The sequence below is a fragment of the Triticum aestivum genome, chromosome 1D (genome assembly GCF_018294505.1).
Source record: "Triticum aestivum cultivar Chinese Spring chromosome 1D, IWGSC CS RefSeq v2.1, whole genome shotgun sequence".
Taxonomy (NCBI): domain Eukaryota; kingdom Viridiplantae; phylum Streptophyta; class Magnoliopsida; order Poales; family Poaceae; genus Triticum; species Triticum aestivum.
Window position 1 is genome coordinate 45,725,486 of NC_057796.1, and position 21,334 is coordinate 45,746,819.

At 44.5% G+C, this 21,334-nt stretch overlaps 1 pseudogene; it reads right to left on the reverse strand.

The window, feature by feature from the left end:
* Positions 1 to 872: 872 nt before the first annotated feature.
* Positions 873 to 12,620, reverse strand: LOC123164799 (UDP-glycosyltransferase 86A1-like; annotated as a pseudogene).
* Positions 12,621 to 21,334: the final 8,714 nt, after the last annotated feature.

Consider the following 21,334-nt stretch of genomic DNA (forward strand, 5'->3'; position numbering starts at 1 on the left):
CGTAGAAACAATGACTTCAAATGGGCCGACACGAGCCAAAAACAGGCGCGGGACGCGGGTGCTGGACGGGAAGCTTCGCACCAAAAATCACGCACAAATTTTCGAATAGTAGGGACTGGTTTGAGAAGGTTATGGATGTAACCGTTATTTCTAATGAATAAAGTCTTATCTTTTAAAAAAAGGCACAAACAGATCAAACGGAGATGGACCTAGATGAAACATTATCAAATCTCACATAGAAGTAATTTAGGAATCTGGTAACATTTGACTGAAGTCAAACTTCGTAAAGTTTGGCTAATTTTATAAGAAAAATACATTCACAATACAAAATCAGTAGGTATCATTAGATGCATAACAAATTTATTTATTTTAAATCATATAATTTTAATATTATAGATGTTGATATTTTTATGGTCAAACTCTATGAAATTTGACTTTAGACAATTCTCATATATGGAGAAAACAAGATCACACTTCGCAACTTTGAGTCAATGACTATGCACACACTAGACTCGATAGATGTAAAAAACTCATGAAAAAAACAGAGTGAGAAGTAGTATATGTTCATTTTTTTGAGACAGTCTCTTATATTTCTTTACTGAGGAAGTAGTATATGTAGAACTAGATGTTATGGCTTTGATATCATGGAGGTTATAGAAGTCTATATAAATGAGGATCTCATAAGACATTACGGAAAATAGAATCACATTCCACGTCCATTTATGATCTATACCACTTACCGATTGCACCACATAGCACTGAGTCAATGACCGGGCACATACTACACACAAGACAAGAGTACAAAGATGCTTATTCGCGGCCACTTCCCCAACACCCGACATGCGTGCTTCTGGCCCATCGGCCGGCTCAGCTTAACATCCGCCGCAACAGCGCATTAGCTCATGGACAAACTTATCGAAGCTCCGCTGCGATGACCCGCCGTGTGCCGTGGCGGCCTCGAGCGTTGCCCTCACCTTCTTCACCGCCTCCCGGAGCTCCTCACCCTCTTTCCCGGACATGACGCCCTCGATCCTCGCCCTCACCTCGTCTGCGAACACCGCGCCACGGTCCCCGATGGGCACACCGACGTGCCACTCCCGCACGACGAGCCGCCGGTTAGTGAACTGGTGAGTGAGCAGCGGGAAGCAGAGCATAGGCACTCCGGACCACACGCTCTCCAGCAAGGAGTTCCACCCGCAGTGCGTGAGGAAGCCATCCAGCGCGGCGTGGGAGAGGACCTCCACCTGGCAGTGATACGTCCATTTTGCATCATGCTTTTATATCGATATTTATTGCATTATGGGCTGTTATTACACATTATGTCACAATACTTATGCCTATTCTCTCTTATTTTACAAGGTTTACATAAGGAGGGAGAATGCCGGCAGCCGGAATTCTGGGCTGGAAAACGAGCAAATATTAGAGACCTATTCTGCACAACTCCAAAAGTCCTGACACTCCACGAAAGTTATTTTTGGAAATAATAAAAAATATTGAGTGGAAGAAATACTTCAGGGGGGCCTCCACCTGTCCACGAGGGTGGGGGCGCGCCCCCTGCCTCGTGGGCCCCCTGTTGGCCCTCCGGTACCCATCTTCTGCTATATGAAGTCTTTTGTCCGAAGAAAAATCATAACCAAGCTTTCGGGACGAGACTCCGCCGCCACGAGGCGGAACCTTGGCGGAACCAATCTAGGGCTCCGGCAGAGCTGTTCTGCCGGGGACACTTCCCTCCGGGAGGGGGAAATCATCGCGATCGTCATCACCAACGCTCCTCTCATCGGAAGAGGGCAATCTCCATCAACATCTTCACCATCACCATCTCCTCTCAAACCCTAGTTCATCTCTTGTATCCAATTATTGTCTCTAAGTCCGGGATTGGTACTTGTAGGTTGCTAGTAGTGTTGATTACTCCTTGTAGTTGATGCTAGTTGGTTTATTTGGTGGAAGATCATATGTTCGGATCCTTTATGCATATTAATACTCCTCTGATTATGAACATGAATATGCTTTGTGAGTAGTTACGTTTGTTCCTGAGGACATGGGAGAAGTCTTGCTATGAGTAGTCAAGTGAATTTTGTATTCGTTCGATATTGTGATGAGATGTATGTTGTCTATCCTCTGGTGGTGTTATGTGAACGTCGACTACATAACACTTCACCATTATTTGGGACTAGAGGAAGGCATTGGGAAGTAATAAGTAGATGATGGGTTGCTATAGTGACAGAAGCTTAAACCCTTGTTTATGCGTTGCTTCGTAAGGGGCTGATTTGGATCCATATGTTTCATGCTATGGTTAGGTTTACCTTAATACTTTTGTTGTAGTTGCGGATGCTTGCAATAGAGGTTAATCATAAGTGGGATGCTTGTTCAAGTAAGAACAGCACCCAAGCACTGGTCCACCCATATATCAAATTATCAAAGTACCGAACGCAAATCATATGAATGTGATGAAAACTAGCTTGACGATAATTCCCATGTGTCCTCGGGAGTGCTTTTCTTTATATAAGAGTTTGTCCAGGCTTGTCGTTTGCTACGAAAAGGATTGGGCCACCTTGCTGCACTTTATTTACTTTTGTTACTTCTTGCTCGTTACCAATTATCCTATCACAAAACTATCTGTTACCTATTATTTCAGTGCTTGCAGAGAATACCTTGCTGAAAACCGCTTATCATTTCCTCTGCTCCTCGTTGGGTTCGACACTCTTACTTATCGAAAGGACTATGATAGATCCCCTATACTTGTGGGTCATCAAGACTCTTTTCTGGCGCCGTTGCCGGGGAGTGAAGCGCCTTTGGTAGGTGGAATTTGGGAAGGAAAAATTTATATAGTGTGCTGAAATTTACTGTGACTTGTTACTATGGAAATTAATCCTCTGAGGGGCTTGTTCGGGGTATCTTCACCCTGACTAGTAGAGCAAAGAGTTGCTCCTCAACCTACTGAACCTACTGAAAATGAAAATGTCCACTTTGAAATTCCTTCGGGTATGCTAGAAAAACTGCTAGCTAATCCTTTTGTAGGAGACGGAACAAAGCATCCTGATGAGCACCTAATCTATGTGGATGAAGTTTGTGGATTATTTAAGCTTGCAGCTATACCCGGTGATGTTATTAAGAAGAAGGTCTTCCCTTTATCTTTGAAGGGAGATGCATTGACATGGTAGAGGCTATGTGATGATACGGGATCATGGAACTACAAATGATTGAAATTGGAATTTCATCAGAAATTTTATCATATGCATCTTGTTCATCGTGATCGCAATTATATATATAATTTTTGGCCTCGCGAAGGAGAAAGCATCGCTCAAGCTTGGGGGAGGCTTAAATCAATGTTATATTCATGCCCCAATCATGAGCTTCCAAGAGAAATAATTATTCAAAGTTCTTATGCTCGGCTTTCTGATAACAATCGCACCATGCTCGATACTTCTTGTGCTCGCTCTTTTATGATGAAGACTATTGAATTCAAATGGGACTTATTGGAAAGAATTAAACGCAACTCTGAAGATTGGGATCTCGAGGAAGGTAAGGAGTCAAGTATGACACCTAAGTTTGATTGTGTTAAATCTTTTATGGATACCGATGTTTTCCGTAAATTTAGCACTAAATATGGATTTGACTCTAAGATAGTAGCTTCCTTCTGTGAGTCTTTTGCTGCTCATATTGATCTCCCTAAGGAGAAGTGGTTTAAATATCATCCTCCCATAGAAGTAAAAGTAGCTGCACCTATGAAAGTTGAAGAAAAGACTATCACTTATAATGATCCTATTGTTCCTACTTCTTATGTTGAGAAACCACCTTTCCCTGTTAGGATAAAGGATCATGCTAAAGCTTCAACTGTGGTCCGTAAAAGCAACATTAGAACTTATACACCTCCTTAGAAAGTTAAAGTTGAACCTAATATTGCTATTGTTAAAGATCTCTTGGCTGATAATATTGATGGGCATGTTATTTATTTCCGTGATGAAACTGCTAGAATTGCCAAACCTTGTGCTAAAGATAAACATAGACCTGTGGTAGGCATGCCTGTTATTTCTGTTAAAATAGGATATCATTGTTATCATGGCTTATGTGATATGGGTGCTAGTGCTAGTGCAATACCTTTTGACTTATACAACGAAATTATGCATGATATTTCACCTGCTGAGATAGAAGATATTGATGTCACAATTAAACTTGCCAATAGAGATACTATTTCACCAATGGGAATTGTAAGAGATGTTGAAGTCTTGTGTGCGAAAACTAAATATCCTGCTGATTTTCTTGTTCTTGGTTCCCCACAAGATAGATTTTGTCCCATTATTTTTGGTAGACCCTTCTTGAACACAGTTAATGCTAGGATAGACTGCGAAAAGGATGTCGTTACTATTGGCTTGGGTGATATGTCTCATGAGTTCAACTTTTCTAAATTTCGTAGACAACACCGTGAAGAGGAATTGCCTTGTAAAGATGAAATTATTGGTCTTGCTTCTATTGCCGTACCACCTAGTGATCCTTTAGAACAATATTTGCTAGACCATGAAAATGATATGTTTAAGAATGAAAGAAGGGAAATAGATGAAGTATTCTTTAAACAGGAACCCATCCTGAAACACAATTTGCCTATTGAAATCCTAGGGGATCCTCCTCCACCCAAGGGTGATCCCGTGTTTGAGCTCAAACCATTACCTGATAATCTTAAATATGCTTATCTTGATGAGAAAAAGATATATCCTGTTATTATTAGTGCTAACCTTTCAGAGCATGAAGAAGAGAGATTATTGAAAACTCTGAAGAAGCACCGCGCTGCTATTGGATATACTCTTGATGATCTTAAGGGCATTAGTCCCACTCTATGTCAACACAAAATAAATTTGGAGAAAGATGCCAAACCAGTTCGTGATCACCAACGACGATTGAATCCTAAAATGAAAGAAGTGGTAAGAAAGGAAATACTAAAGCTCCTTGAGGCAGGCATAATTTATCCCGTTGCTGATAGTCAGTGGGTAAGTCCTGTCCATTGTGTCCCTAAGAAGGGAGGTGTTACCGTAGTTCCTAATGATAAAGATGAATTGATTCCGCAAAGAATTATTACAGGTTATAGGATGGTAATTGATTTCCGCAAATTGAATAAAGCTACTAAAAAGGATCATTACCCCTTACCTTTTATCGATCAAATGCTAGAAAGATTATCTAAACATACACATTTTTGCTTTCTAGATGGTTATTCTGGTTTCTCTCAAATACCTGTGTCAGCCGATGATTAATCAAAGACCACTTTTACTTGCCCTTTCGGTACTTTTGCTTATAGACGTATGCCTTTTGGTTTATGTAATGCACCTGCTACCTTTCAAACATGCAAGATGGCTATATTCTCTGACTTTTGTCAAAAGATTTGTGAGGTTTTCATGGACGATTTTTCCGTCTATGGATCCTCTTTTGATGATTGCTTGAGCAACCTTGATCGAGTTTTGCAGAGATGTGAAGAAACTAATCTTGTCTTGAATTGGGAAAAGTGCCACTTTATGGTTAATGAAGGTATTGTCTTGGGGCATAAAGCTTCTGAAAGATGTATTGAGGTTGATAAAGCCAAGGTTGATGCTATTGAAAAGATGCCATGTCCCAAGGACATCAAAGGTATAAGAAGTTTCCTTGGTCACGTCGGTTTTTATAGGAGGTTCATTAAGGACTTCTCAAAAATTTCTCGGCCTCTGACTAATTTATTACAAAAAGATATACCATTTGTCTTCGATGATGATTGTGTAGAAGCATTTGAAATACTTAAGAAAGCATTGATCTCTGCACCTATTGTTCAGCCACCTGATTGGAATTTACCCTTTGAAATCATGTGTGATGCTAGTGATTATGCTATAGGTGTTGTTCTAGGGCAAAGATTTGATAAGAAATTAAATGTTATTCAATATGCTAGTAAAACTCTAGACAATGCCCAAAGAAATTATGCTACTACTGAGAAAGAATTCTTAGCAGTTGTATTTGCTTGTGATAAGTTCAGACCTTATATTGTTGATTCTAAAGTAACTATTCACACGAATCATGCTGCTATTAAATATCTTATGGAAAAGAAAGATGCTAAACCTAGACTTATTAGATGGGTTCTCTTGCTACAAGAATTTGATTTGCATATTGTTGATAGAAAGGGAGCTGAGAACCCCGTTGCAGACAACTTGTCTAGGTTAGAAAATGTTCTTGATGACCCACTACCTATTGATGATAGCTTTCCTGATGAGCAATTAAATGTCATAAATACTTCTCGTACTGCTCCATGGTATGCTGATTATGCTAATTACATCGTTGCTAAATTTATACCACCTAGTTTCACATACCAGCAAAAGAAAAAGTTTTTCTATGATTTGAGACATTACTTTTGGGATGACCCACATCTTTATAAAGAAAGAGTAGATGGTGTTATTAGACGTTGTGTACCTGAGCATGAACAGGAACAGATCCTACGCAAGTGTCACTCCGAGGCTTATGGAGGACACCACGCTGGAGATAGAACTGCACATAAGGTATTGCAATCCGGTTTTTATTGGCCTACTCTCTTCAAGGATGCCCGTAAGTTTGTTCTATCTTGTGATGAATGTCAAAGAATTGGTAATATTAGTAGACGTCAAGAAATGCCTATGAATTATTCACTTGTTATTGAACCATTTGATGTTTGGGGCTTTGATTATATGGGACCTTTTCCTGCCTCCAACGGATATACACATATTTTAGTTGCTGTTGATTAAGTTACTAAGTGAGTAGAAGCTATTCCAACTAGTAGTGCTGATCATAACACTTCTATTAAGATGCTTAAAGAAGTTATTTTTTCGAGGTTTGGAGTCCCTAGATATTTAATGACTAATGGTGGTTCACATTTTATTCATGGTGCTTTTCGTAAAATGCTTGCAAAGTATGATGTTAATCACAGAATTGCGTCTCCTTATCACCCGCAGTCTAGTGGTCAAGTAGAATTGAGTAATAGAGAACTCAAATTAATTCTGCAAAAGACCGTTAATAGGTCTAGAAAGAATCGGTCCAAGAAACTTGATGATGCACTATGGGCCTATAGAACTGCATATAAAAATCCTATGGGTATGTCTCCGTATAAAATAGTTTATGGAAAAGCATGTCACTTACCACTCGAACTAGAACATAAGGCTTATTGGGCTATTAAAGAGCTCAAATGATTTCAAACTTGCCGGTGAGAAGAGGTTATTTGATATTAGCTCACTTGATGAATGGAGAACCCAAGCTTATGAAAATGCCAAGTTGTTTAAAGAAAAAGTTAAAAGGTGGCATGACAAAAGAATACAAAAGCGTGAGTTTACTGTAGGTGATTATGTATTGTTATACAACTCTCGTTTAAGATTTTTTGTAGGAAAACTTCTCTCTAAATGGGAAGGTCCTTACGTTATCGAGGAGGTCTATCGTTCCGGTGCCATAAAAATCAACAACTTCGAGGGCACAAATCCGAAGGTGGTGAACGGTCAAAGAATTAAACATTATATCTTAGGTACTCTTATAAATGTTGAAACCAATGTTATTGAAACCGTAACCCCGGAGGAATACATAAGGGACACTTTCCGAAACGTTTCAGACTCCAAAAAGGAATAGGTATGTGGTACGGTAAGTAAACCGACTCCAAAACAGTTCTAATGGCAATATTTCTCCGTTTTGGAATATTTAGAAAAATAGAAAATAAGAAGCAGTCCGGGAAGGACACGAGGCCTCCACGAGGGTGGAGGGCGCGCCCTACCCCCTGGGTGCGCCCCCTACCTTGTGGGCACCTCGTGTGCTCTTCGGACTCCATTTTCTTGCACGATATGTATTTTGGTCGGTAAAAATTCATTATATATTCTCCCGAAGGTTTTGTGTCCTGTATCACACAATTGTCCTCTGTTTTTGTTTCGAGCTATTTTCTGTCAGGGTTGTCAAGGCCAGGCAGCATGTCGTCCCCCTGCTCCAACAATGGTGACAACAATGCTTGGCTAATGAAGATAGAGCTGAAGAGGGAAGAACCCATGGAGATCAACAAGGATGAAGGGATCAAGAAGGCCACGGAGGACCAAGCTCCTGAAGACAACCTTCAACTTGATCGCAATCTTCTTACCCCAACTGAGATCGAAGCTTTCAAGATGATTGAGCTAGCTCGTATACAAAACAAGTATCTCACACGTGAAAATATTTTGTTGAAGGAGCATATCATCGCACTCAAGGGCATTATCCGCAAGCTGGAGGACCTCCTACACTCAATGTGCGACTATCCATCATCACCTCCATCTTCTTCAGCAACAAAGGAGACATAATCACATGGGTATGGGCACTCCCCTTGGCAACTGCCAAGCTTGGGGGAGGTGCCCCGATATCGTATCACCATCACACTCCTATCTTTACCGTTTTTCTTAGTTCGATCCTATTAATAGTATCTTGATCTAGTAGAATAAAGTTTTGGTATGATCTAGTTTTGAGTTTTGCTTTATGATCTTTCTATGTAATCGAGTCCGTGAGTTATATAATAAAGATTAGTGTTGAGTCAAGGGCTTGATTATCTTGCTATGATCTTGAGTGAATAAAAGAAAAGAGAAAAGAATAAAAAGAATTAAAGAGATCATATTGATCTTATGAAGAGTAATGACTTCACATAGAAAGAGTATGATGATTAAAAATTGTTGAGAGTTGGCAAACATAGCTTTGGTCATCGTTACAATTAATAGGAAGTAATAAAGAAAGAGAGGTTTCACATATAAATATACTATCTTGGACATCTTTTATGATTGGGAGCACTCATTAAAATATGACATGCTAAAGAGTTGATGTTGGACAAGAAAGACAACATAATGGGTTATGTTTTTCTTATATCTGGGATAAAGTATATTGTCATGGATCATCCAACATGTTGAGCTTGTCTTTCCCCCTCATGCTAGCCAAATTCTTTGCACCAAGTAGAGATACTACTTGTGCTTCCAAAAACCCTTAAACCAGTTTTGCCATGAGAGTCCACCATATCTACCTATGGATTGAGTAAGATCCTTCAAGTAAGTTGTCATCGGTGCAAGCAATAAAAATTGCTCTCTAAATATGTATGATTGATTGGTGTGGAGGAAATAAGCTTTATACGATCTTGTGATGTGGAAGAAATAAAAGCGACGGACTGCATAATAAAGGTTCATATCACAAGTGGCAATATAAAGTGACGTTCTTTCGCATTAAGATTTTGTGCATCCAACCCTGAAAGTGCATGGCAACCTCTGCTTCCCTCTGCAAAGGGCCTATCTTTTATTATTATCTTCTATCTTATGCAAGAGTCATGTTGATCTTCACCTTTCCTTTTTACATTTTATCCTCTGGCAAGCACAGGGTGTTGGAAAGATCCTGATAGATATATCTAATTGGATGTAAGTTAACATGAACTATTATTGTTGACATTACCCTTGAGGTAAAAGGTTGGGAGGCGAAACTATAAGCCCCTATCTTTCCCTGTGTCCGGTTAAAACTCCGTAACCACAAGTATTGCGTGAGTGTTAGCAATTATGAAAGACTAAATGATAGTTGAGTATGTGGACTTGCTAGAAAGCTCTGACATAGACTCTTTCTGATGTTATGACAAATTGCAATTACTTTAATGACTGAGATTATAGTTTGTTAGTTCTCAATAAAGTTTCTGATTCATACTTTGCATTGTGAATAGATTATTACTTGAGCATAATAGATCATATGAGAATATCCATATATGTTGTTGTTATGAGAATAATCATGATGCCCTCATGTCCGTATTTTATTTTATCGACACGTCTACCTCTAAACATGTGGACATATTTATCGTTATCCGCTTCCGCTTGAGGACAAGCGAGGTCTAAGCTTGGGGGAGTTGATACGTCCATTTTGCATCATGCTTTTATGTCGATATTTATTGCATTATGGGCTGTTATTACACATTATGTCACAATACTTATGCCTATTCTCTCTTATTTTACCAGTTTACATAAGGAGGGAGAATGCCGGCAGCCGGAATTCTGGGCTGGAAAAGGAGCAAATATTAGAGACCTATTCTGCACAACTCCAAAAGTCCTGAAAGTCCATGAAAGTTATTTTGGAAATAATAAAAAATATTGAGTGGAAGAAATACTTCAGGGGGGCCTCCACCTGTCCACGAGGGTGGGGGCGCGCCCTACCCCCCTAGGCGCGCCCCCTGCCTCGTGTGCCCCCTGTTGGCCCTCCGGTACCCATCTTCTGCTATATGAAGTCTTTCGTCCGAAGAAAAATCATAACCAAGCTTTCGGGACGAGACTCCGCCGCCACGAGGCGGAACCTTGGCGGAACCAATCTAGGGCTCCGGCAGAGCTGTTCTGCCGGGGACACTTCCTTCCGGGAGGGGGAACACATCACCATCGTCATCACCAACGCTCCTCTCATCGGGAGAGGGCAATTTCCATCAACATCTTCAGCAGCACCATCTCCTCTCAAACCCTAGTTCATCTCTTGTATCCAATTCTTGTCTCTAAGTCCGGGATTGGTACTTGTAGGTTGCTAGTAGTGTTGATTAGTCCTTGTAGTTGATGCTAGTTGGTTTATTTGGTGGAAGATCATATGTTCAGATCCTTTATGCATATTAATACTCCTCTGATTATGAACATGAATACGCTTTGTGAGTAGTTACGTTTGTTCCTGAGGACATGGGAGAAGTCTTGCTATTAGTAGTCATGTGAATTTGGTATTCTTCGATATTTTGATGAGATGTATGTTGTCTATCCTCTAGTGGTGTTATGTGAACGTTGACTACATAACACTGCACCATTATTTGGGCCTAGAGGAAGGCATTGGGAAGTAATAAGTAGATGATGGGTTGCTAGAGTGACAGAAGCTTAAACCCTAGTTTATGTGTTGCTTCGTAAGGGGCTGATTTGGATCCATGTGTTTCATGCTATGGTTAGGTTTAACTTAATACTTTTGTTGTAGTTGCGGATGCTTGCAATAGAGGTTAATCATAAGTGGGATGCTTGTTCAAGTAAGAACAGCACCCAAGCACTGGTCCACCCACATATCAAATTATCAAACTACCGAACGCGAATCATATGAATGTGATGAAAACTAGCTTGACGATAATTACCATGTGTCCTCGGGAGCGCTTTTCTTTATATAAGAGTTTGTTCAGGCTTGTCCTTTGCTACAAAAAGGATTGGGCCACCTTTCTGCACTTTATTTACTTTTGTTACTTGTTGCTCGTTACCAATTATCCTATCACAAAACTATCTGTTACCTATTATTTCAGTCCTTGCAGAGAATACCTTGCTGAAAACCGCTTAGCATTTCCTTCTGCTCCTCGTTGAGCTCTACACTCTTACTTATTGACAGGACTACGATAGATCCCCTATACTTGTGGGTCATCAGGCAGCACCACGGCACCACCAGCCCACGCCCGGCGGACGCGGCCGCGAACCCCTCGGACAGCGGGTCCGGGTCGTCGGAGCTGACGATGTCCGGCCGCATCACCCACAGGAACCTCGCGCCGCTGGCCAGGACTCCTCCCGTGATCTCATGCAGCTCCTGCTTCGTGACATGTGCGTAGCTCTCGAAGGAGATGTAGAGCACGGAGCCCAGGGGCTGCGCGTCGAGCCAGTGGGAGCAGTTGGACTCAGCCCACATAGAGGTGGCGACAGCGCTGTGGGCGAAGCCGGCGGGGAAGATGGGCCCCACGGCATAGAAGGGCTTCTCGGCGCGGAGGGCGACGATGGTGGACGGCTCCAGCTCCTCCATGGTATTGCAGAGGACGTAGTCAGCGCCGCGCGCCTCTTCGAAGGCCTTGTAGAGGATGCGGTGCACCACGTTGGTGGTGTCCGTCTCCTGGAGGTACGACATGAGCTCGTGCGGCTCGATCGCCGACGCGCCCGGGATGTGGGTGATCATGTCCTTCCGAGGCTATGCAAAAAATGAAACTTCAAAATTGATGGCATGGCAAATTTACTACTACTCCCTCACTTTAGTGATCTAAACACTTTTATATTGTTTCCTTGGTAAAAATATTAGTGGCACTCTGTTGAATTGAAACATAAGCATATTGGAGTGGATTCCAAAAATCGTATTTTTCACCGTTGCATCCGAAGTGGCCGTTGTTGGTGAGCAAGTGGACATGGTAGTAGAGGTTGAAGATGAGCGCGGGCTCCGTCTAGAAGGACACGTACGCGATACTGAACTTCCTGGCCAGTGTCGCCGGTCACACGAAGAAGGTGTCGGCGAGGAGGCACGTCGCGGCCGGGTCGACGACGACATGACCGAGCACCTCCTCGACGTGGCCAGAGAGCGCTTGGAACAATGAGCCCATGAACTCGTCGTGGTGCAGCGACCGGTCGAACCCCACGGGGAGGCCGTCGCTGATAAGCTCGTAGCGCACGTCCATCCCCGAGAAGCGCGCAGCGGCAAAGAAGTCGTGCTCCGCCAGGTCGACGCCGAGCGCGCGCCGTCTGATCGTGCACGGCCTCCGTGTTGACGACCGTGATGGCGAAGCCCCGCGCCGCCAGCCGCAGTGCGAGGTGCGTGACGGGGATGACGTGGCCCTGCAGCGGGTACACCACCACCACCGCGTGCGGCTTGGCCTTGCTGCCGCCGCTCATCGCTGCTAAGCCGGCCTCCTTTTGCGCCATGATCACCAACCTCTATCCTCTGGTTTCCTGTGAACCGTCACTCGCACTTCACTTACCATATGACACCGTCGTCGATATCGTACTATAGCTTAAGAAATCCGTCGTTATCTCTGTAGCCGCCAGCCCGCGTCGGATTCGTGCTCACGAAATTTGTCACCAACGTTTAACCAAAATTTGCATACTTCGCTAATCTGGTGCGCGCACACGCACGCGGCTTGTCCGTAGCGAGACGAATGGTGTGATCACACAACGGCGCGGCTTACCAGCTGCCACGATAGCTGGTGCGTGGAGTACGGGGGATGAGTGCGCAGGTGATGTAAGGTGGCGATGATCTCCACGGAGAAGTCGCCTTTCGTTTTGAGACCGTGGATGTAAGAGCATCTAGAACCGGACCTCTCAAAACCTCGCTGTACATCCGACCGGATCACTGCCCAGTCACAGAATTATCACCCAACCCGATCTCATAGAGCATCTCAAACACTGATCCACAAATTTCCTCCGTGACCAGTCCGCGGACACAGATGCGGAAGCCGGCCATCCAATGCTATTCTCATACATCGGTCCTTAATATTTTTAAAGTCCGTACGTTTAAATAGCCGCATATATAGTTTCAGTTTAGCTAAAATAGTTCAAATATTCGAATGCACGAGTACTTCTAATTTAAAAATATTTAAATATTGCACTCCAACATTGTTGTCCTTCTTAACCACCCACAGATACTCATTCAACTCTTTCTTCAGTTGCTCATGGGTTTCTCAGTGCTGAATTTGTAGATACATTTGAATAAACTCTTCAAATGTGGCTGATTCTGGTTTGAAAGTTTGATAGAATCACCCTGTTCTCAAATTCAAGACCTGCGACAACATAGTCATCGTCATTCTGCACGATCATGTTTAGTAAGTCCATGAACAACTACAAGGTCTGTTCTCAAATTCAAGACCTGTTCTCAAATTCAAGACCTGCGACAACATAATCACCTTCCACAAGGTCTGTTCTCAAATTCAAGACCTGTTCTCAAATTCAAGACCTGCGACAACATAATCACCTTCCACAAGGTCTCTCGATTCCATTTTTTAGTAAGTCCATGAACAACTACAAAACATGCCTGCAGAACTTTAAATACCCTCTCAATATCCTTGCTAGCTGCTTCCTGTCTTTGGCCAAAGTGAGATTTTTTCTGGCCAACTGAGTTAGAGATGGTGTTGAGCACAACCTATTGCGGTTGAGCACTCGATGACTCTTGATGATCCCTTGAAATTGAGAACATGCTCCTTCGCACGCTCACCGTCTGTAAGAAACCGCGTACATCATCGTCTTTCTTCCGTGTATTCCTCCTCATCGGACAAGCCGCCAGACAACTCAAATAGTGCTTGTATATGTACTCCACATCCGAATCCATTGCTTCAAAGAAGGGACAACAAATTTAGCAAGGGCATTTCACCAAACAGTTGCCAGGCATGGTGAGTATTTTAGGAACGAATGGTACCTGTGCGGCGGCAGAAGGAGAGGTGCGGGACGACGACGAAGGAGAAGCCACGTAGGTATTGCCCGGGGTGAACCGTTAGAGCCTTAGAGGTGATGGACTCGGAGAGTTCCGGCAGGGATGTGGCGGGTAGCCAGGGTGGTGGAGCGGCTGCGATGACAGGAGAAAAAAGGAAGGTGAAAAAAATGAGAGGATGGAGGCGCGAGGTCCGTCAGGATCGGAGTCTTACGTGGTTGCTCTTCGGACTTCTGCAAATCCCATAGTTTGTCTCGGGTTTGCGGGAAAAAGTGCGTTCAGACCAATCGGCGGACCAATAAAGTCTCGCATTGGATGGCTAAACACGTCAGCACCGTGTAGTCCAAACACTTTTCATGTTGTTGTGCTTTCTCCTTCCTCCAGCCAGCTACATGTTCTGAGAAGTAAACTGTCGAGCCTCGCGTGCAGTCGAATAATTTTCCTGTTTGGACCAAGTCGGCTGGCGAAATGGAATTGGTGTTGGGGAACGTAGTAATATCAAAATTTTCCTACGCACACGCAAGATCCATCTAGGTGATGCATAGCAACGGGCGGGGAGAGTGTGTCCACGTACCCTCATAGACCGAAAGCGGAAGCGTTTAGTAACGCGGTTGATGTAGTCGAACGTCTTCGCGATCCAAATGATCCAAGTAGCGAACGCACGGCACCTCCGCGATCTGCACACGTTCAGCTCGATGACGTCCCTCGTACTTTTGACCCAGCTGAGGCCGAGGGAGAGTTTCGTCAGCACGACAGCGCGGTGACGGTGATGATGAAGTTACCGACGCAGGGCTTCGCCTAAGCTCTAAAACGATATGACCGAGGTGGAAATCTGTGGAGGGAGCACCACACACGGCTAAGACAACTGTCAACTTGTGTGTATATGGGGTGCCCCCTCCCCCGTATATCAAGGAGTGGAGGAGGGGAGGGTCGGCCCTCTCTATGGCGCGCCCCAAGGGGGATTCCTACTCCTAGTAGGAGTAGGTTTCCCTCCCTCCCTAGTTGGAGTAGGAGAAGAAGGGAAGGAGGAGGAGAGGAGGAGGAAGCAGGGGGGCGCCGCCCCCTCCTAGTCCAATTTGGACCAGCCCATGGGGGGCGCGCAGCCACCCCTTGAGGCCCTTCTCTCCTTTCCCGTATGGCCCATTAAGGCCCACTACTTCTGCCGGCGAATTCCCGTAACTCTCCGGTACTCCAAAAAATACCCGAACCACTCAGAACCTTTCTGATGTCCGAATATAGCCTTCCAATATATCGATCTTTACGTAGCGAACATTTTGAGACTCCTCGTCATGTCCGTGATCTCATCCGGGACTCTGAACAAACTTCGGTACATCAAAACACATAAACTCATAATACCGATCGTCATCGAACGTTAAGTGTGCGGACCCTACGGGTTCGAGAACTATGTAGACATGATCGAGACTCATCTCTGGTCAATAACCAATAGCGGAACCTGGATGCTCATATTGGTTCCTACATATTCTACGAAGATCTTTATCAGTCAAAGCGCGTAACAACATACGTTGTTCCCTTTGTCATCGGTATGTTACTTGTCCGAGATTCGATCGTCGGTATCATCATACCTAGTTCAATATCGTTACTGGCAAGTCTATTTACTCGTTCCGTAAGGCATTATCCCATAACTAGCTCATTAGTCACATTGCTTGCAAGGCTTATAGTGATGTGCATTACCGAGAGGGCCCAGAGATACCTCTTCGACAATCGGAGTGACAAATCCTAATCTCGATCTATGCTAACTCAACAAACACCATCGGAGACACCTGTAGAGCATCTTTATAATCACCCAGTTACGTTGTGACGATTGATAGCACACTAAGTGTTCCTCCGGTATTCGGGAGTTGCATAATCTCATAGTCATAGGAACATGTATAAGTTATGAAGAAAGCAATAGCAATAAACTAAACGAGCATAGTGCTAAGCTAGCGGATGGGTGAAGTCAATCACATCATTCTCTAATGATGTGATCCGGTTGATCAAATGACAACTCATGTCTATGGCTAGGAAACTTAACCATCTTTGATTAACGAGCTAGTCAAGTAGAGGTATACTAGTGACATTCTGTTTGTCTATGTATTCTCACATCTACTAAGTTTCCGGTTAATACAATGCTAGCGTGAATAATAAACATTTATCATGATATAAGGAAATATAAATAACAACTTTATTATTGCCTCTAGGGCATATTTCCTTCAGTCTCCCACTTGCACTAGAGTCAATAATCTAGTTCACATCGCCATGTGATTTAACACCAATAGTTCACATCACCATGTGATTAGTTCACATCGCCATGTGACTAATGCCCAAAGGGTTTTACTATAGTCAATAATCTAGTTCACATCGCTATGTGATTAACACCTAAAGAGTACTAAGGTGTGATCATGTTTTGCTTCTGAGAGAAGCTTAGCCAATGGGTCTGTCACATTTAGAGTCGTATGTATTTTGCAAATTTCTATGTCTACAATGCTCTGTACGGAGCTACTCTAACTAATTGCTCCCACTTTCAATATGTATCCAGATTGAGACTTAGAGTCATCCGGATCAGTGTCAAAGCTTGCATCGGCGTAACTCTTTACGACGAACTCTTTATCACCTCCATAACCGAGAAATATCTCCTTATTTCACTAAAGATAATTTTGACCATTGTCCAGTGATTCATTCCTGGATTACTATTGTACCCTCCTACCAAAATCATGGTGAGGTTCACAAAAGTTCTGGTACACAGCATGGCATACTTTATAGAACCTATGACTGAAGCATAGGGAATGAATTTTCATTCTCTTTCTATTTTATGCAGTGGTCGGGCATTGAGTCTGACTCAACTTCACACCTTGCAACATAGGCAAGAACTCCTTCTTCGACTGTTCCATTTTGAAATACATCAAAATCTTGTCAAGGTATGTACTCATTGGAAAAACTTATCAAGCGTCTTGTTCTATCTCTATAGATCTTGATACTCAATATGTAAGCAGCTTCACCGAGGTCTTTCTTTGAAAAACTCCTTTCAAACACTCCTTTATGCTTTCCAGAAAAATTCTACATTATTTCCGATCAACAATATGTCATTCACATATACTTATCATAAATGATGTAGTGCTCCCACTCACTTTCTTGTAAATACAGGCTTCTCAAAAAGTCTGTATAAAACCATATGCTTTGATCACACTATCAAAGCGTATATTCCAACTCCGAGATGCTTGCACCAGTCCATAGATGGATCGCTGGAGCTTGCACACTTTGTTAGCACCTTTAGGATTGACAAAACCTTTTTGTTGTATCATATACAACTCTTCTTTAAGAAATCCATTAAGGAATGCAGTTTTGACATCCATTTGCCAGATTACATAAAATGTGGCAATTTCTAACATGATTCGGACAGACTTAAGCATCGCTACGAGTGAGAAAATCTCATTGTAGTCAACACCTTGAACTTGTCGAAAACTTTTTGCGACAATTCGAGCTTTGTAGATAGTAACATTACAATAAGCGTCCGTTTTTCTTTTGAAGATCCATTTATTCTCAATGGCTTGCCGATCAACGGGCGAGTCCAGCAAAGTACGCACTTTGTTCTCATACATGGATTCTATCTCAGATTTTATGGCCTCAAACCATTTTGCGGAATTTGGGCTCATCATCTGTCGGGGGTGTCATGCGACATGTGCCAAAGGATGGCTTATCATGGAGGGGGCTAATAGTACGTCGCCGGTGCCAGGAAACGGGATAAGGCGCAAACATGCATGCCGGCGAATCTTACCCAGGTTCGAGGCTCTGCTAGGAGATAACACCCCTAGTCCTGCTCTGCGGGGTCTCCGTATGATCACTCAAGCAACAATGGTGGATACAAGCTTGCTCCTTGAGCTGCTTCTCTAGAGGGGGAATAAGAGCAAGGCTAGCCCTAGCTTCCTCTCTCTATATGTGTGTGTGTATGAACTAGAGTCTGAACCCTTTGCATGGGTGCCCTGGGGGGTTTATATAGGCCTATCCCCCAGGGGTACAAAGGTAATCTGGCTGGGTGTAGGACCCGGCGTCAGTGTCTATGGTCGCCGACTTCTCCGTCGGCAGATGGGGCCCGCCACCTGGTGGGCCCCGCCGACTGTCTCGTACTTGGCCGACAGGCCGCGCCCGCCGCTTGCGGGTCTCGCTGGCTGCTCAGCACTGTAGTTGGGCTGGTAATGATGCGTGCTTGCCGGGGGAGGCGTGGCTATAGTACCACCGCCTGGCGGGCGATCACTGTAGTCATTCCCCATATCTCCTGATTAATGGCGCACGGACTTTGAGGGAGGGGGAGGGCCGCCTGCTAGGAGTCGGCCTCCCCTCATGCCGACTGGTCCGTGCTTGCCGCCTTCTGGCTTCTCACCGACAGGTAAGGCCTACCGCATGTGGACCGTACCGATAGCCCGTAGTGGAAGCAAGGCCTTCTCTGCCATGGGTGATGTCATGGGGGAGTGGCAACAGTGCCGCGCTGGACGGGAGATCTTCGTCTGGTATGATGCACTGTGGCCACGCTTGGCCCTGGATTTTTGGGGGTGGCAGGGCGCGTTGTAGCCACGCCCTGTCTCATCGTATTTATGCGGGTACAGACTCTGAGGACGCTTGGGGCCGCCTTCTAGGAGCCGGCCTCTCTGGAGGCCGCCTGCTAGGAGTTGGCCCACCTCGTGGCCGCCTGCTGGGCCTTACCGTCTCCTGGCAGCCGGCCGCTTGGGCCAGCCGGCTGCGAGAAGGAGGCGCTTAGGTCTTAGGTTCTTGAGGGGCGCAGCCGGCCCCGATGTCTTGAAGCACCATGGGGGGGCGATGAGGCTACCCGTGGCCAATTACTCCGACAGTAGTCCCCGAAGCTGATGGGGCTCCGTGGCTGGTGAAAGGGAGCCTCGGCAGCTTCCTACTCCGAGTGCTTCATTTGATCTTGCTCCGTCCGTCTTCCAGCGCGCCGAGTGCCAGGAGCCGGACACGAGCAGGCGGGTCACCTGGTGGTTTTTGAAACGTCGCGGCGGGAGCCAGGTGGCGCGCCAGCCAGGCGCCAGGCTTGCCGCCAGGTATATGCGCGCCACATGGCACTAGCCAGCCAGGCCGCCTGCCAGCCCATGCGCACGATGGGACATCACCGCAGGCCGGGGCCCACCACTACCAGGCCTCGGCACGCGCACGGATCCACTGTGGCCGAGGCAGACGGTTGGGATTCCGCGCCATGATTACTCCACGTCGTAACTGTGCGGTTAATGCGGGGTCGTGGGGTCGCGGGCACAGTTAATCCCACGATCCCCACGCCCCGTCCCCTCGGCTTCGCAGCCCAGGGCTATAAGTAGGGGGAGGAGGGGGCGGCTCTAGCTCGCGCGCCCTCCTCTTCCTTTGCTCTGCTCTTCCTCTTCTCTCTTTCTGCCGCCGTCCCACTCCCGCAACACGCCGAAGTGCCGCCGCGGCCCGTCGTTGCTACCGCTTGAGCACGCGTTGGTTTTCCCTTGAAGAGGAAAGGGTGGTGCAGCAAAGTAGCGTAAGTATTTCCCTCGGTTTTTGAGAACCAAGGTATCAATCCAGTAGGAGGCCACACGCAAGTCCCTCGTACCTACACAAACAAATAAGAACCTTGCAACCAACGCGATAAAGGGGTTGTCAATCCCTTCACGGTCACTTGCAAAAGTGAGATCTAATAGAGATGATAAGATAATATTTTTGGTATTTTTATGATAAAGATTAAAAGTAAAGATTGCAAAATAAACGGCGACAGAAATAGCTAGTTGATGGGAGATTAATATGATGGAGAATAGGCCCGGGGGCCATAGGTTTCACTAGTGGCTTCTCTCAAGATAGCATAAGTATTACGGTGGGTGAACAAATTACTGTCGAGCAATTGATAGAAAAGCGCATAATTATGAGAATATCTAGGCATGATCATGTATATAGGCATCACATCCGTGACAAGTAGACCGACTCCTGCCTGCATCTACTACTATTACTCCACACATCGACCGCTATCCAGCATGCATCTAGAGTATTAAGTTCATAAGAACAGAGTAACGCATTAGGCAAGATGACATGATGTAGAGGGATAAACTCAAGCAATATGATATAAACACCATATTTTTATCCTCGATGGCAACAATACAATACATGTCGTTTCCCCTTCCATCACTGGGATCGAGCAATGCAAGATTGAACCCAAAGCTAAGCACTTCTCCCATTGCAAGAAAGATCAATCTAGTAGGCCAAACCAAACTGATATTTCGAAGAGACTTGCAAAGATAACACATCATACATAAAAGAGTTCAGAGGAGATTCAAATATTGTTCATAGATAATCTTGATCATAAACCCACAATTCATCGGATCTCCACAAACACACCGCAAAAACAGTTACATCGAATAGATCTCCAAGAAGATCGAGGAGAACTTTGTATTGAGATCCAAATAGAGAGAAGAAGCCATCTAGCTAATAACTATGGACCCGGAGGTCTGAGGTAAACTACTCACACATCATCGGAGAGGCTATGGTGTTGATGTCGAAGCCCTCCGTGATCGATTCCCCCTCCGACGGAGCACCGAAAAAGGCCCCAAGATGGGATCTCACGGGTACAGAAGGTTGCAGCGGTGGAAATAGGGTTTCGTGGTGCTCCTGGTTGGTTTCGGGGTATATGGGTATATATAGGAGGAAGAAGTAGGTCGGTGGAGCTACGAGGGGCCCACGAGGGTGGGGCCTGGGCGCGCCTCCCTGCCTCGTGGCCTCCTCGTTGATTTCTTGACGTCCACTCCAAGTCCTCTGGATCACGTTTGTTCCAAAAATAACTCTCCCGAAGGTTTCATTCTGTTTGGACTCCGTTTGATATTCCTTTTCTGCGAAACACTGAAATAGGCAAAAAACAGCAATTTGCACTGGGCCTTGGGTTAGTAGGTTAGTCCCAAAAATAATATAAAAGTGCTTAGTAAAGCCCATTAAACATCCAAAACGGATAATATAATAGCATGGAACAATCAAAAATTATAGATACGTTGGAGACGTATCAAGCATCCCCAAGCTTAATTCCTGCTCGTCCTCGAGTAGGTAAATGATAAAAACAGAATTTTTGATGTGGAATGCTACCTAGCATATTTCTCAATGTAGTTTTCTTTATTGTGGCATGAATATTCAGATCCGAAAGATTCAAGACAAAAGTTTAATATTGACATGAAAATAATAATACTTCAAGCATACTAACAAATCAATCATG